Below are 27,404 nucleotides of genomic sequence, written 5' to 3'. Positions count from 1 at the left end.
CTCTCTCTCTCTCTCTCTCTCTCTCTCTCTCTCTCTCTCATACACACACACACACACTGAAAGATCAGCAAGATGTCTTCCTTTGGTTATAAATGATGTAAGATTCAGATTGTTTCTTGATGACTATAAAACTATCAAAATACTCACACCTACAAGTATATATAGTACTGCCATTGTTGGGTACAAGTATATATGAAACTAAGTCTTTTTCTATAATATACCTGATCTGTATCTTTCTTGTGGTATTTGGGAGACAGTTTTATATATCCTCTGTTCTATTCTATGATAAATAGCTCTTTGTTGTATATTTATTTGTATGTGGAGCATTAAAAGTTTCAAAACCATAATGATTAAGATTGGACTCAGTGGGAGACCGACTAGCATTTTAGAGACCAAGAATTTGATCCTAAGGTGCTGAAAACATCACTAAGAACAATGACTTACCTATTTTAAAAATGGTTTTCTAATAACCTTTGGTTGTAATGTAATAACTAATAGATTAATGGGATATATAAATAAGTACATAAAATCTAATAATGTCTTGTGCATTTCTGTAACCGTGAATATTTTAATGAGGATAAAATTACTATGGAAGAGGCCCATACAGGCAGGCCCTAAGATTTTGGTTATCTAGGAATCCTAACCTAACATCACAGATCTAAGATGGCTGTCTAACTGGTAATATAAGGATATACTACATTAGAATATAAGCATAGAAACTCATTATAAAAACTAATTACAGTCATAAGAATATTAGGTTTTCTTTCTCTCATATTGAAAATGTACTTATCTAAAGTAATAGACAGGAAGTAATTATACACACACACATACACACACAAACACACGCACACACACATACACACACACACACATGCACACACACACACATACACACACACACACACACACACACATTATCCAATAATGTCCTTTATAATTATCTTTGTTGTACAGATTAATTTGTTTCTTTATGACATTTCCAGATATGAATTTTTCACAGGGTGCATTTATTTCCATTTTTGCTCACTGCTGTTTCTCTCCACTATCTACCCTTTTTACATTTTCAGCTCCTTAACATTTCTTTAATGTTCCTTTATTTCCTTCTGTACTGCAAATATGAGAGTAATCATGGGACACTTGGTTCTGTGAGTCTGGCCATTTCACTTTAACACAATAAAATCTTTAGTTTAATTTATTGTCCTGTAATTGACATAATTTTGTTTTCTTTGTTTATAAATAAAACTCCTTTACATATATGTACCCCATTGGCATTATCAATTTTTCCATCAATGAATGCTGACCTAATATAGTGCCACAAAGGCAATAAAGTGAAGAGTAGTGTGTATGTGAGTTGTATCTCCATCATATACTGGCTGACTGTTCATTGTAATAAATCCAGAAGTGATATGCATGAATCACAGTACAGTTTCTAAGATTCTAGCTGATAACTACATGGTGCTTTAAATGCAAATGCAGGTGATAGAAAATTGACACTGTCAACTTGGCCACATTCATAATTACCTACATGCAAATCCATCTCTGAGTATGTTTCCAGAAAGTTTGAAATTAAAGGGAAGACCCAACCTGAATTTGAGTGCATCTCTCTGTGAGCTAGGCACCAATGGAGAATAAAAATGGTCAAGAAATGAAGTTAAATGAGCAACAACAAGATCACTCTTTCCTTCCGACTGTAGAATCCACAGGACACACCATTGTCCTCCAGTCAAGCTGTCTTCCATTCAGTGGTAGATTGTTTCTTTGCATTGTGAGCCAAGATATATCTTTCCTTTTTCCAGTTGCTTTTGTCAGATATATTGTTACAGCAACTAGTAGGCCATGTGTCTGAAGTGACAGTTGTTAGGGATTTAGTGACTTTTGCTAAAAAGTTGAGAAGAAATATAATAATATTGCTGGCAACTGTACCATAAACTCATAGCATATTGATCATTAGACTTCAGAGTTAACTCACCAGTTCCAGAAATATTTGCTTTATTCAGTCTTCCCTACAACTTGTATAAGAAGCTCCACCATTTTTAAAATATTTTTTATTATTACGTATTTTCCTCAATTACATTTAGAATGCTATCCCAAAAGTCCCCCATACCCCTCCCCACTTCCCTACACACCCATTCCCATTTTTTGGCCCTGGCATTCCCCTGTACTGGGGCATATAAAGTTTGCGTGTCCAATGGGCCTCTCTTTCCAGTGATGGCCGACTAGGCCATCTTTTGATACATATGCAGCTAGAGTCAAGAGCTCCGGGGTACTGGTTAGTTCATAATGTTGTTCCACCTATAGGGTTGCAGATCCCTTTAGCTCCTTGGGTACTTTCTCTAGCTCCTCCATTGGGGGCCCTGTGTTCCATCCAATAGCTGACTGTGAGCACCATTTTTTTCCATTTTTATTAGGTATTTAGCTCATTTACATTTCCAATGCTATACCAAAAGTCCCCCATACCCACCCACCCCCACTCCCCTACCCACCCACTCCCCCTTTTTGGCCCTGGCGTTCCCCTGTACTGGGGCATATAAAGTTTGCGTGTCCAATGAGCACCATTTTTTAAATGTCCACTTCAGCAACTAAAGCTAAGACAATGCTACTTATAATAAGAATGAAGTGAAGAGCAGAGGTTGAGAAATTGTGGGTGACAGCCAAATCTGTAAACAAATTTTATCAGAACAAAGTCACCCCCATTTATTTTCTTCTATTTTATGTGCTTTCATGCTGAAATGCCAATAATGGGATTCATACAAATTCCTTTCTCCAAAATGCTTCAGTCTGGCTGCTGATGTAGAAAGTATGCTTCCAAATACTTCAGAGGGCCAAACTTTCCATCTAAGGAAGAGAAGTTTAATGAACCAACACTGAAAGACTAAAACAGAGGTATATACAGACAGCCACCCTGAGCTGAGTTTAGAGCAACTACACACATCTAGGAACCCAAAGAGACACTGTGACTCATGGGTCATTATGGATGACAAATTTCCACAAAAATTACAAGTCTGGACATGCCAATTTCACTCATGCTGTGCTGTGATTTTTTTAAGGATCCTAGTTTGTAGGGCCTGTATAAGTATAGGAGAGTGAGATTCCTTTTATCTGTTATTTTCTCTGTAGTTTTACACAATGTTTCAAACCTATTTTCCTCATTTTCTTGTACTTCTCTGTAGACATTCTTCACTCAATAATTCGTGCATAGGTTTGTTTCTTTGATTCACATTTCTTCCTGACATTTGTAAAACCATGGGAATCCTGTTCTGTATCCCCTGATGAAGCAGATACAGCAGCATGGCAGTCTGTACCCTAGGGCAAACTGAAACCAGAAGCCGAACAGAATTGTAGGCATGGTTATCCCAAGACAAAGATGGCTATGCACACATCCTTTTGAACACCTGCTCTAGTAAAAACAACCATTAATCTTGCCCTAGTTATTTTTTTTGCATTGCTCTGAAAAGATACCAGGAACAAGATAAGTTATTGAAAAGAAGAGTTTATTGATGCTTACAGGTTCAGTGGTTAGTCCATGACTCTCATGACAGACAGTATGACAGAAGACCAGCAGGCATTACACTGGAGCAGCAGCTGAGGTTCATATGTGCTTCATAAGCATGAAGCAGAGAGAACCAAAGGACCAAACTGGGAATGACATGGGCTCGTAACACATTGCTCTGCCCCCAGTGATACACCCCGTCCAACTAGGCCAAACTTCCTAATCTTTCTTAAACAGTTGAAGCAACTGGAAACTAAGCATTCAAATACATAAGCTTTTGGGTGGCTTATCTTCATTCTCTTTGGGGCAGGCAAAGTCTGGGAACACAAATATTTTAGGTGTGCAGAGAAAGAAGTTATTGAATTGGTCAAATTTTATGAAGAAAGCCATAAATATTAACAGCTATGAGAGAAAAACAAACTAAAAGTCTCTAGATACTACCATGTGATGGTGTCATGGGAAAGGGGTCATAGGGAGGAGTAAGGCTTTGGCAGTCATTTTGTTCTGAGAAAGAATTAAAGGGTTTCATGCACAGAGGATTTTCTCAAACATGCTCTATGTGTAACTTAATAGGAATGTGAGCTTCTGATCTTTCATAATCTGGCACTAGAGGAGTGTACCACACACCGCCACACTGGATTTATGTATTTTTTAAATTTATTTTATTTTTTTATTTATTTTTTGTGGATGGGACCCAGGTCCCAGCATATGAAGAGGCAAAAAGTCCACCCATCTTTTAGCCTTGTTTTTGTTGCTGTTGTTTGTTTTGTTCTGTTTTATTTTAACTTTCATACTTGGTTTGCAGGCACTTTGAGCTTATTACATTAAAGTCAATAATGAGAGAGAACCTCAGTTTAGACAAAAGCAAAACAAACTTTTAAGAAATGAATGATTCTACATTTAGAACATTTACCTTTCGTCTCAAGCTGTTAGCTTGAAATTTCATGATAATGAGAACAACAGCAGCTTTATATTCTTATGGAAGTAGCAGTTAGACTTTCCTAGAGAGCGAGGTGAGCAAGGGCATAGTCGCTCTTTGTAGCTGGAGTGAAGAGGAGAGTTTGAAAATCACTAATGCTCCTCTGCTATAGAAGTGTAATTGAAGCATGGAAGGCAGAGATATTTGAAAACATCCCTTAAAATAATCTATAGTTCCTTCTAGGGTTTTCTAAATTGAAAACAAGTTGGCAACCACTTCATATCCGAGGCTGAGTATTAAGGTCTTGTCTCTTGGAAAATGAGATAGCAGCCTGATGCTTGTAGATCCGGATACATCTGTTCTGGGGAGAAGAAACGTTCTATAGCGGAAGAGTGCAGAGTATTCCATTTGAGTTTGAGGATTGTTGCGAGAAAGGGAATTCATTTGGTAAAGTGTTCAGCTTATATGCAAGAGGACATAAAATAAATTCCCTCAAAGAAACTTAAAGATAAACCTGAATGTGCCGGCTTGCTTGTGATGCCAGTGCTGGGGAAGTGGGCATAGATAGCATCCTGGTGCTCACTAGTTAACCTACCTGAGTGAATTAATGAATTACAGGTCAGTGAGAAACCCTGCTTCAAAAAAATGAATCAACAGTTGGACAATACCAGTTGGAGGTTGCCCTCTGGCCACCACACACACACACACACACACACACACACACATACATACATACATACATACATACATACATATTTGCAATCATCCCAAATGCAAGGGTTCTCATGCTCATAATCATAGATATGCACAAAACCATGTACAGGCACACATACATGTGCAAGCAAGCATGCACACACATTCACATGAACATGCACACACACATTCTGGACTGGAGAAGAGGATGGAAGGAGAGATTTAATTTTAACTATATAAATATAAATTCTTTTTAAAGTACATATAAGTAAGAACATGTTATGAAATAGGAAAATAGCATTACACCTTAGAATATTCTTCTCTAAGAAACTAAATGGTTTAATGACTTACCAGATATTCATCTGAATGCAACTATCAGGATGTCCTTGTCTGACCATTCTCTTTGACCTGCGTTCCTCATTTTAATTTTGTCCATGTGACATGCTACCTAAGTGTGATTGACAATTTGATATTTATCATGGAGAGCTTCTTGAATAGAGGACTGTTTTGACCTCTTAAGATACACATTGGCCAGTACTCTGAGAGAGTCAGCTACTGGCTACAGACCACTAAAACAGGGTGGTGACCAGGAGTGGCTGTTATAGCAACTTGGGATCTGGGACATCAGGTTGTTCTTCCTTTGGAATAGTTACTAAGGCAAGAGAGCTTCCCAGACTGGAATTAAGCCTGTGAAGTCTTTGGAAATCTACAGTTATGACAGTTGGACCAAAGCTATAATTGAAGGTACAGACAGGTTTCCATCTTTTCTTCCTGGGCATGCAGAGTCCTCCACATGGAATCCTGGACTGAAGTTGAAGATTGCTTTGTTCTCATTCTTAGGTTGTCTTACTGATTCCTCTAGATGGTCTGAGAATTCACATTTCTAGGTAGTAGCCCTCCTTCACACTCCTCAGAATTGCCATGCCTTCTTGCCTTGATTCTTCACTGAATGGAATGGCACACAGGCCAGCTTTATTCAGTCAACTGTTTTCTAATTATTGGTGTATACACACACACACACACACACACACACACACACACACACACACACACACACACACTCAGAAACAGATATACAAAGTACCCATTTTTTCAGAGATTAAAATTAAACCAATTTATTGTTTTTCTATGATTTTAAATTATATTGAATCTGGAAAATACATAGAACATAATTCTCTCTCTCTTTTTTTTTCCCTTTCAAGTCAGGGTTTCTCTGTATAGCCTTGCCTATCCTGGAACTCAAACTGTAGGTAGACCAGGCAGGCCTCAAACTCAGAAATCCACCTGCCTCTACCTCCCAAGTGCTGGGATTAAAAGCATGCGCCACCACTGCCCAGCCTGAGAACATAAATCTTGCGGATAGTATGAAATTATTTCCTAAACTACAATTGTGTATATCTGACCAGTCGTATATGATTTCCCATTGTGACTATTAATCCTGGAAATTCTTGGTCTTATACTTTCTCTACACCAACATAATAAACATAAATAATATATGTTTCTTAACTTAATAATTTTAATAAGGTAGTGAATCAAAAATGTTGAACCATCAGATATGTTATTTTTAAAACAAGCAGAATCAGCAATTACACAGTCATGCTCCTTCAGTAGCCATGAAAAGCTGGCTGGATTTTGTCAACATGTTACTTCAATTCTGTAAATGTCACTCAATATTACACCATTCTTGGTAGCTTTTTGTTGTTGTTTGGTTAGAGCAGCATATGAAATAGTAAATTTTTCTTCCCTTTCCATCCCTGAAAATCTGATATTCCCTTTTATAAAATAATGCTTGTCTTATTTTCATGAAATAGAGTATATTTATAAGGGAGACCCAGGATCCGTATTTTCAGGTGCTTCCAAGGTTTAAGATTAATTTCCTCATACCTCAGATGCCTGAACCTTCTTCACTCTGCTGCAGATACTGGCACAGTGCTTAAAGGTTTGGGGCTTAATTCCAACCAAGCTCATAAGTAAGCAGAACCTAAGAGTACATATACAGATTTCAAAGCATTTCTACTTACAGTATGAGACAGTGCAATTGAATAAAATTAACTGTAGACAGAGAACACAATAAAGAAATAAGCTAACAAAGAGTTATCTCTTACTTCAAAACTTAGAGAAATGTTTATTGTTCCAATACAATTAGACAGTAAAATAAGTTTCTAACCCTGGTGGTATTCTCTGTGAGGAATGGTATTTTAGCACAAATAAACTCGAATTATGGTAGGAATTAAAAATAAAAGTTTTTAGGTGGAGAGGGAGAGCAAGGTGTTAATGGAGAGATGTGAGAAGGGTCCAGGAAATGTGAAGTTACATTTGACCTTGACCATGATTCTCAGAGGAAGTGGAGTGCAGTAGGCCAGAGGTTTTTACAGCTAGTAAGATAGATTCCTCATTTTATTAGATATTCAGTTTGATTGTCCTGTCCTAGGAAATCTATGTGAGCAATACACTTGTGTCTTCAAAGCACTCACTTGGGCCAAAGTGATTATAAAACTACATGCAAACAATTTGCTGAAATAAATTTTCTAGGTTAAAAGCAGGACCATTTAACATCTTAGAGATCAATAAAAGTGACTTTTATGGTTATCTTATCAGAGAGAGATTTTGTGTTTCTTTATTGTGCAACAATATACAAGTAAAATAGTAAACTTTATAAATCCCATACATAAACCCATAGTGAATAGGTAGCATGTGAACCATCCGCATTCTTCAGAGCCACAAACACTTCCAGAATAGTCTGCCCGGTGATTTTTCAATATCATATCCAATCAATGCACACATTGTGTGTGTGTGTGTGTGTGTGTGTGTGTGTGTGTGTGTGTGTGCATGCGTGATTACTTGTGTGCATGTCTACAATGTGCCTGCAATTCTTGAAGAGGCCACAAGGATGGATCCCCTGACGCTGGAGTCTGAGGTGGTTGCAAACTTCCAGCTGGCTGTTGGGAACAAATTCTAAGTCCTCTGTAACAGCAGTGAGAGCTCTCAACCACTAAACTATGTCACATATCCTCTGTATTATTTTTCTTAAAAAAAAAAAAAACAAACTTGGGATTTACTGTGAAAAACATCATGGAAATGTTTCTCCTCTTCAATTGTGAATCTGCTCCCTGGGAATGAAATAGGTGGTGAAATTGGGCAGAGTACAGCAAACCGACTTTGGAGTCCCACGTACTGTTAGGAGGAGGATTCTATGGAATCAGCTGGCATCAAGCACCTACTTATTTTGTGTCTCAGGCTCTTGAGTATTATGAACATATTTCCAACTCATCTGCATGTGTTTTGTGAGCACATCCAACTTTAAAACTTTCTGAATCAGATACACTGAGATGGAATTGGTCTCTTTTCTTTGGTTCACAAGTAACATTCTAGTCCTTGATTCTAATAACAAATATGTGTCTTTATATCTTATAAAGGAAATTATGAAGTATCATTTTTAATTTCTAAAATACACAGTGATTTATGCCCATTTTGTAAATACATAAGTCAAAGCTTTTAATAATGAATTTGTTCAAATATCAGCGGCCAGTGAAGACTTGGTCACGTTTCCCCACCCAATCCTGTTTTATTGTCAGCATAACACTTCCCAAAATCTCAAGTTCTACGCTATTACATGAACCTATTTTTCACATTGCATATTTAAAAAAACTCACACATAAGTACCATTTTTACATCTTTTCTTTGCTACTTCCTCTCAAATTACTGAATATAAATATATGTGTGTATATATATGCTAAATGAAGTACTGAAATAGCAAGATGGATATATATGTTGTAAACTCAATATATAAATATATACATATATATATTTACACTATATAAACATATATAAATGTATATCAGTACATATAAATATATTTTGTTATTGCAATATATATTGCAAAATATATTATAAATACTCATTTATGCATGCATATACTTAAATATATATGATTATATATTATTAGAAATATATTAAATATTAGAGTTAATGTCTATATATTATGCATATTTAATATAAACAGTGTTTAATAAGAATATTACTGTTTAATAAACTAACTAATATAGAGAAATAATTATGTTAAATGTATTATATATAATTGTAATATAAAGAGATATATACACACACATATATATGTATACATATATAAATATATAATTAAAGAGATTCCAACATATATCCATCCTACTGTTTCTGTAGTTCATTTAACGTTGCTCATATGTTTATGTAATATAGAGATTTGGGATTGTATGATCTACCAATCTTGGTGTGTGCTCCTAGAGAGGACTCATTCTTTCTTACTCAGCAGCATGCTGTTGCCTGTAGTTCTTTCTCTGAGCATTCACCTGTGGGGCAATGGGCTATGCACAGACAGGCTGATCTCCAGTTAGGTTGAGGTCTGAACCCCAGTAGAACCTGATGGGTGATAATTCCCACCTACATGGGACAGAAGGCATTCCCTCATATCTCCTGGACCCCTGGCTCCTGTTGAAGTTACTGTTCCCAAAGCCCCCACAGGAGAGGCTCATTCCTAGTTTCATGTACACAATATCCCAGGCTTCTGACCTTTAGGCTAGACTCCTCCCAGTTACCTAACAACAGCAAAATAATAAACCCACTATAAGAGGGGCTGCTTGGCCCCACCTTGCTCTCTCCCACTTACTTTCTTTCTCTTACTTTCTTAAGCTTTTATTTTCCTTACTCCCTAAGCTCTCAATCTCACCCTCTAAGCTTTTACCTCTCTCTCTTTAAACTTTCTACTCTCTAGCCTTTTTTCTCTCTCTCTCCTTTTCCCCCTTCTCTCCACCTGGCCACAGCCAGTCTCCTTCTCTTTCTACCTTTTCTCTTCCCCCCTGCCTTTCTACAATAAAGCTCTAAAACCATAGACTGTTTCTCTTCATCAAGGCCTGCTGTGCTTGGATTATGGGATAGGCCTAACAAGCCATGCCTAGTCTCCTATCAGAAGACCTTCCTGTCTCCAGCCATGACCGGACTAAAGTTTCTCACCTGTGTGGGAACCTCTTTCCCTCTGCCCTCTTCCTTTATCTTGTGTGAGAGTGCTACTCCGGGGGCGTCTATTCTGTTCTCAGCTCCTCTGCCATATCCAGCGTGGGATGTCAGAAACTGAGAACCTGGTATGGGGGCTGCCCCTTGTCCACCCCCTGCTGTGTGGGATCAGTGGCTTCACACACACAGATGCCCACCTGAGGTCATGTGGAAAGCGTCTGCCAGCCCTCCCGTGTCCGCCTGCCCAGAGCACAGGAACTCTGGACAGATGAGGGCTCTCTCCCTGCCTCCTTTTCCCCTACACCCAGCCCCACATTCAACCATGCAGGCATGGATTGAATACACATACAAACTAGCTTACATCTTAGTTTGCTGAGATAAAGCAGCTTTTAAATATCTGGGTATCTGCATTCATGAAAGAACAGCAATGTGGTCACCCAAAGTACATCTACATGGGCCTCTTTGTTTCTGATATCCTTCCTTGATTAGCCCAGTGCTCCATACAATGGACAATTTTCTATTAAAAATTCGCAGGAGGGCTGGAGAGATAGCTCAGTGGTTAAGAGCACTGACTGCTCTTCCAAAGGTGCTGAGTTCAATTCCCAGTAACCACATGATGGCTCACAACCATCTATAAGGAGGTTGGATGCCCTCTTCTGGTGTGACAGCTGCAGAGTTCTCATATATATTAAATAAATAATATTACAAGACAAAAACAAAAACAAAAAAACCTCCCAGGTTATCAGTTGCATTCAAAATACTTTCCTACAAACTGCAAGGAAAAACCTAATCTGATCTCTGCCTCCTAATGGACTATTCTTTCAGCTTCCTCCCTCACACCATGCTGTTTATGGTCTGACTCTTGCCTTAAATTTTCCTTTGGACAGTTAAAATAGTTTGCTCTGAAATTGTGTAGGTAATGGGTGATGGGGAACTGGCAGGTGGCAATCAGAACGTTCCCAGATGCCAGGAAAGAAGAGCTTCCCAATACCCCACAGGGATAACATTAGCTGAAGTACCCCACAAAGGGGAGATAGAACCTATTAAGACCATATAAGAAGGTTATGCATGGGTCCCAGGTTGAGAGATGGGTCTACCCACCCAGCTCCAAAATTTTAACCCAGTATTGCTCCTAACTGAAGGAAATCCAAGGACAAAGACTAGAGTAGAGCCTGAAGGAAAGGTCATTCAGAGACTGCCCCACCTGGGGATCCATCCCACATGCAGACACCAAAGCCAGACACTATTGCTGATGTCAAGAAATGCTTGCTGACAGGAGCCTGATACAGCTGTCCCCTGAGAGGCTCTGCCAGATCCTGACCAATCCAGATGCAGATGCTCACAGCCAATCATTAGAGTGAGCACAGGCAACACACTGGAGCCATTAGATGAAGGACTGAAGGGACCTTATCTGGCATCAATGGTAGGGAAGGCCCTTGGTCCTGTGAAGGCTTGATGCCCCAGTGTAGAGGAATGCTAGGGTGGTTTGGGTGGGAGTGGGTAGGTGGGGAGGGGGTGAGCATTCTCATAGAAGTAGAGTAAGGGTGGATGGTATAGCAGGGCTGCAGACAGGAAACCAGGAAAGGGCATAACATTTAAAATGTAAATAAATAAGATATCCAGTTTAAAAAAAAAAAAACAAGAAGTTATAACTATACCTTAAATTTCAAGAGTCAGAAAAGTATATAATTATTTAGTTTATAAACATATGCCAAATACAAATATGGATATTTTCACAATGAATAGAATGCACGTGATTTTTCTCTCTGCTTCCTATCCTTAATGTGCCAATCTTGGCACATCCATTGTTAATTTTGTGACTGTTTAAACTTAAAATAAATCTTTATTGCAGGGGATCTTTAGTGCTCCCTGTTGGTCACTTATGCCAGTGACACTCCTGACTCTACCATCCATTACTGTACAGACTTCTTATCAAGCTCTATTTTTTTAACATGGTTCCCTCATTAATGAAATAATTTTGTTAAGTACTGCTAGTACTTGACTCTTGTACCCATTAATAAAACAACATGCAAATAACAAAATTCTTCAAAATAAAACAATAACTGCATAAGGCATACATTCTAGTTGATTGAAATAAACAATACAGAAATAATCCAAATCAAGCATATGTCATCAGTAGTAGGTTTTATATTAGAAAAGCCCAGAGCTCATAAAGGATATGTTTTTAGAGACCGAGAAGAGATTACAACTTTAAATATAATGCTCAAAGCTCCTGAAAACTGCTGGATATGAACCTCAACCACAGCAGCAAGATCTAGACTCCTTCCATGTCTGTTAGGAGCAAATTATGGAATGAACACTTCAGTATTCCTGGGCCAGATGCTTTGTTTTGTTTTGTTTTGTTTTTGATTTTTGTTTTTTGTTTTTCCCACAGCACATGATTTCAAGAGTTAGAATGTCTTGTGTTGGGTCCTCAAGGCCTAGAAGTGTTTGCCCCTATTAATGCTTCTATATCTAACACTTTCCGAATTTATTCCAGGACATTTTGGAGTGGTAACATACTTTTTGATTCTTTGTGTGTCAATAACCAATTAGGTCACTGTTGTCATGAAAATGTCTCTTGAATTATTTCCCTACACTGATATTGTAAACAAGCATCCTTGTGATATTTCCATCTTCCTTTTCCACTCTATTCTGGAATGCATTCAGATTTCTCTTCCAGGTTTCTGATGCATTCTAGAACTTTACAATATCTCCTTGGCTTACAGCCTCTGATCTGCTCTCTTATTTTTCCCATATTTTATATTTTGTTGTTGTTTTTGCTAATGACCCTGAAGTTTAAACTAATTTCCATATTTATTAATCTTATACATATTTTTGCTTTTCCTGCCATTTATGTCAATACTAAATATTACAAATTATACCAAAATCAATGTAAAATTTAGGAAGGTAGAGTAAAAATTTAGGATATTTTATATCTCATTTACATACAGCATCCCTAGAAAAATAATTCAATTGCATTCCTGGTTTTTTCACTCTTACTAATATTATGTATGTCCTATGTTTCCATTTGGAAGAAGTGTTTGAGTAGTTGCTCCATAGATTGCTTCCATGTTCATTTTCCAGTTCTTAGCAGACAAGTTTATAATAATAGTGATGGTGACATAGCCAAGGATGTTCTCTTTAACACTCTCCTTTTCTCTGACATATATATCCTTTGCATATTTTTTATTCTAGCAAGGTTCATGTATCCAACTACAGAATTCCAATAGCATGACAGTAAAGATGTTTCAGTGCAAAATGGTGTCTGTGTTCTATCAGTTACTCTCTTTAATCTTAACTCTGGTTGATGAGAAGCTGGACACCAGAGGAAGAAGGAAGATGCCAAGTCATTTCATTGGCAACCTTGTTCTCTTCTTCCAGTCTCCACAGAGATGCTGCTTCCGTGATATACCGTTTTCCCTTCGGTGATATTTCTTCCTACATCTTAATGGCAGTGAGACTCCTATGATGTTACTTGCATTTACTAGATCTTAATACACCTTGGATACAGAAACAAAGTCAGACAGCTCAATTCACAGCATTTACATAAACCTGGCACACAGACAACTTCCCCAGTGTTACACTAGAGGATGCGCTCTGCCTTGCTTGCAAAGATCTGCTGGAGATAGAGTAAGTGGCTGGCAGAGCAAGCAGTCTGCTGGGTGTCTTTAAGTTACCTGCAGAGCAGGCGTCTGGATCACTCTGTCTGGCTTCTGCACGTATTTTACAGATGCCTCCTCGCATGCTTCTGGAGTCCTCGGGAGCATTGGAGATTCAGGGCTTGGCAAAGCCATGCTCAGCTGGGGCTATCTTATTTAATCTTGCCGAAAGGGGTGATTCTTTGGAAATGTGAAAATACCTTAGCAAGCAACATCAACAGATGTATAGTAACCAAAACTCACTGGAAACACCTACGGGGATTCATTCTCCTGACATACATTTAACTCCCATTATGATTAATGAAAGCAGTACTTGATTTACAACACCCTGACTTTAGACGGCTAATGTCTACAGAGAGGAGAATCATCAGCAAAACTGTAAACTCTGCTCATAGTTCAACTATTTTCAAAAATAAATTCTCAGCTCTATGTTGGATCTAGTGGCTTGATTGTATGTATCATCATATCTACCCTTGTCGGCAGAACCTTAGGTTTAATATCCTCCAATATCTTTTTTTTTTAAATTCAGCTTAATTAGGAATTTTCCACAGAAGATTATTCACTGTCAAGTACTAATGACTTCAACAAAGAAAGAAAATTTTAGCTAAAACAAACAAATGATTAGACTCTGCAACACAATTAATGGCTTGCCTAATTTGTCTTCCTTCCACATTAACTTTGTAATGAACTTTAGCAGGGATACAGCTATCTAACTTTTTATAGGAATAGTATGCATTAATATTTAGCATTTATTGATGAATATTGGACATGAATTATCCAGGTAACAGAAACCAATTTGGTAGATATTACTTATGACCACTACAATCTATATATTGTCCTAAAAGTTATATGTTTTATATAGTCTCCTACATTTTTATTTTATAATTTCCTCCTATTCCCTTTAATTCTCATCCTATGCTCTTTTTATATGAACAAATACAATTAATATTGCTATCTTAATGCATCGGGTTTACTTAATTTCCTTCCATTTTTAAAAAGATTCAAGTTTTAACTTTCTGTCTCTCTGTCCCTCTGTCCCTCTCCCTGTCTCTCTGTCCCTCTGTCCCTATCTCTGTCTCTCTGTCTCTCCCTCCCCCTCCCTCTCTCTCTGTGATTATATGTGCACATGCATGCAGTGGCTAGCACCGGCCTGATGATGGCCTCTAGATCTAGAATTTCATAGGTGGTAAGCTGCCCAGAATGGGTACTGGCCTTTTGCAATAGCAGTACATTGTCTTAACCATTGAGCCTCTATCTCCAGCCTGAGTTTAGTTTTAAACATGTGGAAATGTAACTACCAATATAACTCAGAGAAATATAACACCTTTTCCTTAAGTGCTAATTGTAGAATCATAACCAAGTGCCACAACTTGAGAATTCCAATGAAGTGGATGGGAATTGGCTGTTCTTCTTTCTTATACTTGTTCAATTTAGTATTCTCGGCTATTCTCATGATTACTTTCAAGGTAATGTGACAACCCTCTAACTTTTTGTTTATCATAGTCAGATGATCTTAACACCCACTCCCTGATATTTAAACTTAGAAAATATGAAGCCAGATTTCTTTATGTATCCAGTGCTATAATTTCAGATGATATTAATAAATATAAGAACTCCAATTTTTTATGAAAGAAATGAAATAATTATTGGGAATGGTGTTGTGTGTTCCAAGTTTCCACACAGGAGGGAAGTGAGCTTTCATTCCATCGTCAGTAGCCTTACTCAGTGAAATCATACTTATTTTAATTCCGCAGTAACATAATGGATAGAAAGCTTTCAGGTATTTATCACAATTTCCCTGTGAATACAGTCATCACTGATTCTATATTTGAAGTATATTTTTCTAGTGCTACTTACATAAACATATAATAACTAATAATTTCTTCCTGATATCTTAGAGGTGCTAAAAATATTTGCTTTGTGTGCATTCCTTGCTCAATGATGTTATCACAATGAAATCTAAAAAATAAAAAAAAAATTAGAAAATCTAGTAGGTATTTAAAGTGAGATGATTTTGACACTTTCTTAAATTGATTTTAATTGATAATCAAATCTTTACAACTGTTGCCATTTCATTCATATTTGAAATCTCATTGGCATTTTATAGGAATATGTGAATTACTTAACTCATATTTTCCTTCTCTGACCAAGTACAAGTCAAGGATTGGAACTAAATCAATTTAACATGGAAGTCAGTATAAGATGTACGGCTAAGAAATAATGTTTTTATTATCTATTTGAGATGACTATAAATATATGTTAGCGTTTTAGCTTACTTATACAGCTTATTATTTTATATCTTAATTGTTACACTAGAATAAAATGTATTATGCATTTTTAGAAATGAGAGTATTTATGCATAAGGTTTCTAAATTTGTAAGTTTATTTGTCAAAGGTGGAAGTCGTATAAACATTAAAACTGAGCTCATTCCAAAGTAGAAGATGGTTAGATGCCTCCTGTGGTGATGGAGGCTAACAGACTCTGAACTTACTCTCTCTGGGTACATCTATTTCCGCCTCCTTTAGTTGAGAAGACGTCTCTGCTTAACAAAACCCAATCTTGACCCCATCACACCTTACCACTGGCTCCTGCCCATCTTCTGTGATCTTACCTCTGCAAACTGCCACCTGTTTGTTTTCTTGTTTCCTAACTGGAAATTTCCTGGAAAGATAACACAATAAATTTTTTTAGACAACAAATATGCACTTATTTTCATGTCCTACATTATCTACAAGAATGTGTGCTACAAGCACACTCATCTAAACCTATCAGGTCTACAGGCATTATGTAATTGGAACAATTTTTAAAAATGATATTGACAAAAGCAGTTGCACTGAAAATTGTCATTTGTGCTGGCAGGACAGCCACGTTTGTAGATTCTCTTGCTGTCTGACATTTTGGAGAGTTTATATAAGAGATTAATCTAAAAGATGTTTGAGGAAAGATCAATATGTATTTTTTTATTTGATTTTGCTGTTTTTTTTATGAGGTTAGAACACAGAGGGTTGGAAGATGGAAGCTAGATCCCAAGCAGGTGATGAGTAAAGAATTTGAAGCAAACATTTATTAGTTAATATCTTTTAATTTAGCTGGAAGATAAAGTATCAAAATATATTAGCAGTGTCATAATACCACAGATAGGAGGTTGGGTATACTTCCCAATTAGAAATTTGTTGAAGGATTTTCCCTGTCCAATTACATTAGTAAAAAGGAGGCCTGTGATTGGACAGGGAAAAGGGAGGCAGAGCAAATAGTTGTGGAGACAGTGTCTATGAGAAGAAGGAAGGAAAATGGAGGCGGATGTGAACCAGCCACAGTTTTGATATCATACGGTAAAAATAACTGGGAAAAAGCTTTTATCATTTCCAATTGGCTCTGAAATTATTGCATTGGTACGTTGTAAATTGTGATTTTATTGATACATAAATCTGATTGGTTAACCATAATGACAAGCTTTAAGACTTTTGATGATTCTGCCAGATAACCAGATGTTGAGATGGCAGACCAGTGGGGTGCATGGGGCATTGTGTGGTAGCGGTAGCAGGAGGAACTTGGGAGCTCTGGGGCCCTCTGCCAGGGAGTTGGTGGGTTGAGAGAAGCAGGAGCACGAGGGGTTGGTGGGGCTGCTTTGAATATTTCCCGCAACAGGAAGTGATCAGTTTGGAAATATTTGCATTTGGAAACAAATGATCCAGGAGACAACGAGAAGATAAGTATTAATAGAGCAAGTACAGTTGATGGAAAAGTGGAAGGAAAGTATCTAGGGTGCAGTTAAAGGGATTCCAAATCTGTAGACAATGAACGCCTCGGTTCCCACATCTACAGGAAGCATCGACTCAATCCCAATTCAATCCCAATTCAATCGATTGAGTGTAAATATTTATGGAGTTGAATGTGCTTTTCAGTGTTTTTCCAAAGTAAATCTTGGTGAATTTGAAAATGCTTCCTGAGTCACAAACCTGAATTTTATGACTAAGATATTTATTGGTTTTCCAGCTGACTTATAGAAAAGATGGTTAGCAGAATTATAAATGGCTAATGTGAGCTGTCAGACCAAATTCTCTTCTGTTTTGAAATAGGAAATCATGGGCATATGTTAAAAAAAATAGGGAGAGAATACAGTACAACTTGTTTCCTTAATTTGTAGTTGGTTGATGAAAGAGGAACAGAGGCCTTCTTTAGTGGACTGGTAAGTCAATTTTACTTAGAATCTTATCATGATTTCCCTGAAAATAATAAATGCACAATTCAAAGATATGACTCTGAAGTGTCAGATTCAAGTTAACTGAAGATGTGTTAATGGGACATGAACTGGAAGGAGAGAGAGGCTAAGAGGTAAGGCCTTGCGGAAAGATTATTTCATAGATAATCCTTGTCCTGGCTTGCTTGCCAGTGTTTCTGGCAGAGAACTCCAAGATAGCTCGGGTTCCCTGTAGAAAAGCAGGAACATTTGTGCCCCAAGCAAAGCCACAATAACACCTACAAGAGTCATGCAAATAAAGTTTGTTTGGCACATTCAAAATATTTTCTTGGAATTGTCAATTAAAATTCACAAGGACATTAGGGAATTGAAACTCTAAGGCAAGATTGAAAGGTGGGGAGTCAAGTGCAGAAGAGCAAGGCTAAATGAACGATGGAGCAGTGGGCTTGTGTCACATGACCTGCTTTTTGAGCAATGCCAGAATATATTTCAGTTGGCGTAGTGGTGGATTGAGACTGGTTCAGCTGGTCAGTTCTTTACTCTGAGTCTGTACAATATCTCCAAAGATATTAGACATATTCAGATGCAAATATGATTTTCATTTAAGTTATTGGGCATTATGGCTTACAGTCACACAAAAATTTTAGCATCAAGAAAGCCATCTCCTATGAAGATAAACTGTTATCTGTTATTGCTGGAGAAATATCAATTCTCTGCATATGAATCAATGCATATGCATGCTACTTTATACTAAGATTCTTGTATCCTTACTTAAATAGCACATAGTACAAAAAAGTGTGTCACTGGAGAGGCTGTTCAGTAATTACAAGTGAACTGTGCTCTTTCAGGGTTGTAGTGTTGAGTAGCCAGAATCCATACAAAAAAAGCTCACAGCTATCTGGTATTCCAGCTCAAGGAAATCCAACTTTTTCATCTGGCTTCTATAGGCATACACATACACGTGTGTCCACACACACACACACACACACACACACACACACACACACACACACACTTGGTCAGGGTTCTAAAAAAATCCTGTTCATTCGCATTTTTCCTGTAAAGATTTTAAGAAACTCTGACATACATAATCAATGTTTTAGTCAAAATCTCATTAAACCATAACTGTGGCTGCTTTTATTCTTCTAGTTGTTTCTTCTTGCTACTTTGGGACTCTGAAGCATATTTGTATACTAGAGTCCTGCTCAGGGTAAAGATGGAGTGAGACCATAGAAGCTTCTATAGACCTCATGGGATTGGCTGAAACTAAACAAAGTCTTTAATAAGCTGTTTCAGTTATGTGTAGACTGCAGTCACGGGTTCTACAGAGAGATGATAGGAAATGATGACATTGTAGCCTACCAGCAATACACAGTGAGTTGGGGCTTCATGCAAAAGGAGGAACCTGCAGTCTCAGATGGCCAAGGTAATACTGGGGTAAGTCACCAAGAGTTTGGCTACAGCCTTTTTCTCAGCACACACGTGAGGAGTGACCAAAGGAATGGTTAATGGTATTATGGACAAGATTCTGAAACATCCAAGCGTTTTGGCTAATATCTCCTGGAGGACAGGGATATTCCTACACTAGAACACTCCCTAATCCTACAGTGAATACTGCTATTCCCTCTTCAAGCGCTAAGCCCTTACCCACAGCTCACAAAGGAAAAGGCAAGCTAAAAAAAAAAAATCAAAATCAAAGTAATGAAAAGAGGGCCACAAAAAATTCAGGAGTCTTAGAAGTAAGAACCAACACTTTTCTACAACTTTGACTTTGTATGTATGTATGTATGTATGTATATATTATGTATGTATGTATGTATGTATGTATGTGTGTAAACTGAACATGTTTTCATAAAAGAGAAACTGATTTCTGAAAGAATAGGTTAGTCTATTATTGCTTCTTCAGTCTTATCTACAATGACAGCTTATTTGAAAAATATGAAAACCTATCTCTTTTATTTGAACAAAGTTGTCTTCTTAACCTATGCATAGTGAAACATGGCTCACTTCCCTGTAGTTTGGTCATGTTCACACTGATTCTAATATTTGGGAATCTCTTCTCTTACATTTGCACACAGCCACTCCTCAGCTTGTCGGTCTTATGGATACCGATAATCATGAGAGCAAAAGATGATTTCTATGTTTCACTTTTAACTCAGCACCCTGAGGGTAGAATCCTGACTTTGCTCTTGCTGACCAAGCTGAGCTGTGAGGTGATCCTGTTTGGACCATTGTTTAAGTGCCGACTCATTTCTGATGAGACGGACAAGGCAGACTACAGTACCTGTCCACACCCCCGACTTTCACCTTGGCCCTATTTGGCCTTGGTTTGAACCTTGAGGACAATCCCAAGCCTGGCTCGATTTTCATGACCTGTCATTAGCTTGAGAATGAATCAGCACGGCCTACTGACGAAGGAGACTGCCTCTACGAGACTGCCTCTGCCTAGCCTAGCTATCACTCAGGTATCACTTCCTTTTCTTTTCTCTTCTTTCTTCCTTTCTTTCTCTCTTCCTTCCTTTTTTTTTGATGTATCACTTTCTTATAGGCCCCATGAGAACATGCCTCACCCCACCTCCTACGTCATCTCACCCCACACCCCTATCCCCACCTCCTTGCCTTCTCTATATAAGCAAGTACCCAGTTTAATAAAGTGAGTTCCTGCTTAGACAAGACTCCCGGCCTGGTGTGTTTCTTTTGGGCCATTGTCACTCTCTATCCCACTAAGCCCTGGACAGACCCAGTTGGACAGGGCTCTCTCCTCTCACCTGAACCTGTTGGGAAAGAGCCAACAACTTCTCAAGTAAAACTGGGGACCATTGAAGGGTAGAAAATGGATATTAAAGGGGAGAGTAAGACTGATCAATTTGTTTTATTTTCCCATTTATATTATTCTCAAAAATTGTTCATTCTGTGGATGGCTGGGCCTCCAACATGGAACACTCAAAGTGATTAGTCTAATAAAGGGTCATCATAACTATTTCTGGTCCTTTTGTTCTACAGACAGACTTAACTCATCTTTTTTCAATCTCATGAATCGTTTGCTCAGCAAGGAGATTATTGTAGACAATGTTTAGTCCCTATAAAATGATTTCATTTTCGAGCTCTAAATATCTAAAATAAATAAGCATCTCTTGTAGAATCATTATCCTTTGTCTACTTGGGTATCCTTTTAAAATATTTTTGCACTCACTTTAATATGATATATATGAAGGTGCTTTTAAAATTGGAAGCTCTCTAAGCTTTTTTCTGGCAACTGTGTAGAATAGTGTGTTTCTTTTGTTTTTTTTCCCCAGTTCTAACAAATATTAGTATTTTCCTTTGCAGTTTGCTTAACTTGTGTATCTACTTTTTAATTGAAAAAAGAACCCACAATATTGCAGATTTTTTTTTTTTACTTTTTAAAATAAAAATTTCCACTTTCAGAAAACAATAATTACTGAGAGCATAAATTTCTGCAGTTGAGAAAATCATGACACATTTGATCACTGGCCCTAAGGTTGGCAGGGCAAAACACAAGTAGTGATGATGAGCTATTAATAGAGTTTGTGAATATTTATCACTGGGAGATCCAAGGTGGCCTGGCCACATGGAACCTGCTGTTCCTATGCAATTCAGCAGCATATGGAGGGTTCACATTTGCATCTTAACCTAATCAAATATCAAATATTAATACAACCAGGAGGGGTTTGAATGTTTTCAGAGCACAGTGGCTCTTTAAATTATAAATATGAATAATGGACTTGGCTAAGTTTCAAAACTTAAATAAGATCATAGCATCAGATTTGGTGTGCTGTGTTGAAAGCTTCATACCTGAGTCTGTCTTTAAAGTGATTAATTTCTTTTTAATCAGAGTTTGGAAAAACTAGATAAGAAGAACAGTCATAGCCAACTAGAGTTCATCAAAACCATTGTCTAAGTACATTGAAAACTAGCATATCTACATGTCTGTTGCAAGAACTTCAACAATTGTTCTGTTTCATATTATAATGTCGTTCAGGTAGATGTAATCTTAAAATAAGAATATAAAATTATATGAGAGGACTGCCATATCACAATACTGACATCAGACATTGGGGCTGCTAAAAATAACATATATAGTATCTCACAGGCAATCATAGGGCTACAACTAAACAAAATGTTTATTTCAATTATAAATTTTGCATCACTTCAGGATTTCAAATTTTTATTGTAGTGAGCTATTGCTTGAAAGATAATGATCAATACATGACAAGGCATATAGTTCATTTATCATTCATTTCTTTTTTTTCCATTTTTTATTAGGTATTTAGCTCATTTACATTTCCAATGCTATACCAAAAGTCCCCCATACCCACCCACCCCCACTCCCCTGCCCACCCACTCCCCCTTTTTGGCCCTGGCGTTCCACTGTACTGGGGCATATAAAATTTGCGTGTCCAATGGGCCTCTCTTTCCAGTGATGGCCGACTAGGCCATCTTTTGATACATATGCAGCTAGAGTCAAGAGCTCCGGGGTACTGGTTAGTTCATAATGTTGTTCCACCTATAGGGTTGCAGATCCCTTTAGCTCCTTGGGTTCTTTCTCTAGCTCCTCCATTGGGATCCCTGTGATCCATCCATTAGCTGACTGTGAGCATCCACTTCTGTGTTTGCTAGGCCCCGGCATAGTCTCACAAGAGACAGCTACATCTGGGTCCTTTCGATAAAATCTTGCTAGTGTATGCAATGGTGTCAGCGTTTGGATGCTGATTATGGGGTGGATCCCTGGGCATATATCCAGAAGATGCCCCAACTGGTAAGAAGCACACATGCTCCACTATGTTCATAGCAGCCTTATTTATAATACCCAGAAGCTGGAAAGAACCCAGATGCCCCTCAACAGAGGAATGGATACAGAAAATGTGGTACATCTACACAATGGAGTACTACTCAGCTATTAAAAAGAATGAATTTATGAAATTCCTAGGCAAATGGATGGACCTGGAGGGCATCATCCTGAGTGAGGTAACATATTCACAAAGGAACTCACACAATATGTACTCACTGATAAGTGGATATTAGCTCCAAACCTAGGATTCCCAAGATATAAGATACAATTTCCCAAACACATGAAACTCAAGAAGAATGAAGACTGAAGTGTGGACACTATGCCCCTCCTTAGAATTGGGAGCAAAACACCCATGGAAGGAGTTACAGAGACAAAGTTTGGAGCTGAGATGAAAGGATGGACCATGTAGAGACTGCCATATCATTCATTTCTATCCACAGAAGAGACATCAAGAAGGTACTGGCACACAATACAAAGCTTGGAAAAAGTGTCAGGACATTTTGTTTTAGATTGAAAATATACAGTAGAATTTTAAATAGATGGTTTTGATTTGGGTGAGCAAAGTGATCAAATAAAGCACAGCACGTTACAGCAGGTACCTGGTAGAGTTTCGGGAGATGTGAGTCAGTAGTTGGTTCTCAAGGAATGTCTTCAGGTGACTGACATGTCAGAATATGCTGATTTAAAAAGCCAACTTCTCACAACCTTCTCTCCCTGGACCAGTGGTTCTTAAACTCCCTAATTCTGACACTTTAATATGGTTCCTCGTGCTCTGTTGACCTTCAACCATAAAATTATCTTATTGTTACTTCATAACTATATTTTTGCTTCTATTAGGAATCCTAATATAAATATCTTATATGTAAGGCATCTGATATATGACCTCCAAAGTTTTCGTGATCCACAGGTTAAAAACTGCTTTTGTAATCTGTGTTAAAAATTCCTTCTATTTTTAAAGTATCTCATAAGGACCAGCTTACTGTTTGATGACTCTTAGGCATTTTTAGACTCAAGAGAACAAATACAGTTGCTACCAGGTTATTTCAAAATTATTATATGTATTCAATAATTTGTTACATAAGATGTCTGTTGAAGATATGGAAAACAGAGTCATAATAATTTTGATGTTGAGTTAGTTTTAGTTAAGAATCCCCCAAACCATTCCAATCAATGTTTACTTTTTCATGATAATTAACAAACATTTCAGATTAAAATTTTTCTAGAAAAAAAAAAGGTGTTTTAAAACTGCTTGTTTGCTTTTGTGCTTGTGTTAAATTGGGTTTTTATGCAATTCTTCAAAAAATGTTTCCAAAGCAGTGAGAGACACATCATGCTGCTATCTATACCAAAGGACACTGACATAATTTCAATTCATAAATCTACTTGAAAATATATTCATTAAGATTCTGTTCTATCAGTACAAATTCTGAGACAGAATACAAGTATTATTAAAATATTTCACTGAATTTGAAAAATTTTTATTGTGGAAATCAGACACTAAATGTATTAAATAACATCAATAATGAAATCTTTCTTTCACAAATCCCATTACATCTGTCCTTATGTTAGGGAATGTGTTAGCAATGTTATCACTTTTGTTCAATGATCATATACAATGCAATAATTTCTTTAAATTAGAGTATATTTAAAAATCGCAACATCGCTGGGCGTGGTGGCTCACGCCTTTAATCCCAGCACTCGGGAGGCAGAGGCAGGTGGATTTCTGAGTTCGAGACCAGCCTGGTCTACAGAGAGAGTTCCAGGACAGCCAGGGCTACACAGAGAAACCCTGTCTTGAAAAACCAATAATAAAAAAAAATCACAATGTCAATTTCAAAAGGAATTTGTACCATAGCAGCTTTTTTTCACCCAAGTACAAAAAAAATTTTTCCATTGAAATTTGAATAGAAATGCCTATTTACCTGTGTGATATGATAATATATGTATGTGTGTGCTCATAAATGTATATATAACAAAATATGAAGTGTGATGTATCTGTGTATTTCTTAATATAATTTTTATATTTGGCTCTTGAAAAGCATAAGGAAGGGTTCAGCTCCTTTGCTTGACAGAGTTTAAAATGAACCTGACTGACGGTAGATAAAGCATTTGTGTTTGACAAAATATAATATTTGAAATCATACACAGTATGATGCAATATTTTCTATATTAATATATAAATGACTACTATTGGCCACATTTATTCTACATACTGTCAAAAACGAAAGATTCTGATTTCCTATTTCTTTCTCAATTTTATTATAATTAAAATATGAAATTTAGCTTATTGAATTTTGGGTTGGCTTATATTACCAACACTTTCAAAACCTGTTATTCACTCTCTTTACCATGTAAGGAACATAGAGTCTTCAACCAGGTCCTTCAGAGTTGATGCTAAAGATTTTTCCATGACTTTCAGATAAAAGGCAAATAAAACTTACCCTGACAAAACTTGAGAAGTAATCCGTACTGCTGCATATTTGGCAAGTTGTAGAAGTATTGGACTTCTAATTTTAAGCATGGACAAGGAGACAAGGTACGAGAGAGATGCTCACAGTAGAGCACTCAATTTATCAAATCAAAGAGACTGTGGTCACAGCATTTGGCTACTTCATTGACTATACAAGCTGTTTCTTAATGGCATGTTTAGGATGGCACTTTAGCCTGGTGCTCTAAATACTAAAATGTGAATGCAAATTCCAAATTTGCAATGTGCTGCACAAAAAGGAATCACATTAGAACTACCTCACAGCATCTGTTCTTCCTGAGAGCCTCTCGATTGGCAAACCCTCTGGACTTACTTTTATACACAAACACAGGCTGTGGATAATAATGCTCTTTCTAAAAGTAAATAAAACCCCTCTCTTTGGCACTTGCACTCCACCCATGCTTCTTAAATATTCTATGTATATAAATTACTATGAAAATGTTTTACAAGCATATACTTTCATATTTAGAAAAGAATACCTGAACATCTGACCATATTCAATGTTTTCTTATATCTACTTTAATGAAAGTGATGACATTATTAGCATCGCACTATTTTAGAATTCCAAGAGTTAAAGCAAAGCTAATATTAAATGTCTATCAATGAATAATATTTGTGTACAGGATCCTGACTTGCTATGACCCAATTTGTCATTTTTAAAGTTATGATGCTGTAAAATGTTTTCATTATGTATTTTAAGGTTTTCTTGTTATGGTAAGATGCTCACTTGTAATTCTAGACAATGTTAATGTAAATATGATTATTCTCTCCTATGCTCTGTTGTAAACATTTTGTACAAAGATATTCAATAAATTATCAAAAATAGTCAAGTTTTCACTGTAAAAGATTGTTGAATGATTTTGCCAGACAGTTGTTTGTTCTGATGCTTCTGCAGATGCTTAATTTAGGCTACGCACAGCTCTCAGAGAGTGTGGCTGTTGTTGCTATTGTTTGGTTTATTTCCTCAAATTACAATCTATTCTTAGTTACTTTGGATTCAATGTGACTCAGCTTGTAATGGTACTGCAGGTAGAAAGTTTTTGTTAAATAAAATAATTTTTTTTCAGAATAAAGGTTCTGACAAGTTCTAAGTATGCTCAAAATATCTAAAATCAGCACATGCTGATTCATCTCCTTTGTTTTTTAATTTTTTAATTTTTTGTCTATTTAATGCTTTAAAATTATTTTAACATTTTATAAACTACATTTTGATCATATTACTTCCTCACACATCTTTGCTATGTCTCCACACTTGCAGATAAAATTCTTTTTGCCCTCAATAAAAAGAAATCTAAGACGTAAAAGAAATCCACGAACAACAATCAACCAACCAGCCAAACAAGCAAAATGAATATCAAAACAGACAAACCAAAAGGAAAAAAAGGAAACCAGTAAAACAAAAATGCCGAAATGAAACACAAATTACATAAAACAAAGTATGGAACTTGCTTTATATATCATGCATTCCATGGTACCTGATTTGGAGTGTCAAGGATGTACCAGTGACACTTAACTGGTAAAAACTGATTTTTCTCTTTCCCAGTTGTAGATGGCTTCTTGGTTTGGAGTGGGGTTTTGTGTGCAGGTTCACTCCTTTCTCCTGGATTTCCTCTGGCTTCATCCTGTGCAGGTCTTGTGCTCATTGTCTCAGTTTCTGTCAGTTCATATGTGTATCACTCCTATTGTGTCTGGAAGACAATTTTGTCCTTGGAGTAATCTAACACATCTTGCTCCTATAATCTTTCCTTCTCCTCTTCCACATAGATCTTTGACCCTTGAGAGAAGGGTTTGAATAAAGATATTGCATTTAGAACCATGCTTGCCAAAATCACTCACCCTTGCACACTGCCCAGTTGTGGATCATTGCTAATTACCCTCTACTGAATGAAACAACTTATCTGATGAACATTCTTCAGTGCTCTGCTCTATGGGTGTAAAAGTATGCCATGAGAAATCATTTTCAATTCTGTTTTGAGTTTGTATATAATTATCTCATTTCCCACTTACCTTACCTCCATCCAAAACCTATCCGATGCTCCTCTTTGTTCATTTCAGAAGTCAGAGCCTCTTTTGTTCGTTGCTGTTATATTCAGATATGTATATTCATAAATATGATATGCTCAATCTGTTTAATGTCATTTTACATCATTTTAT

This window comes from Mus musculus, chromosome 3 (genome assembly GCF_000001635.26).
Source record: "Mus musculus strain C57BL/6J chromosome 3, GRCm38.p6 C57BL/6J".
Lineage (NCBI taxonomy): Eukaryota > Metazoa > Chordata > Mammalia > Rodentia > Muridae > Mus > Mus musculus.
This window is presented reverse-complemented; position numbering follows the sequence as displayed.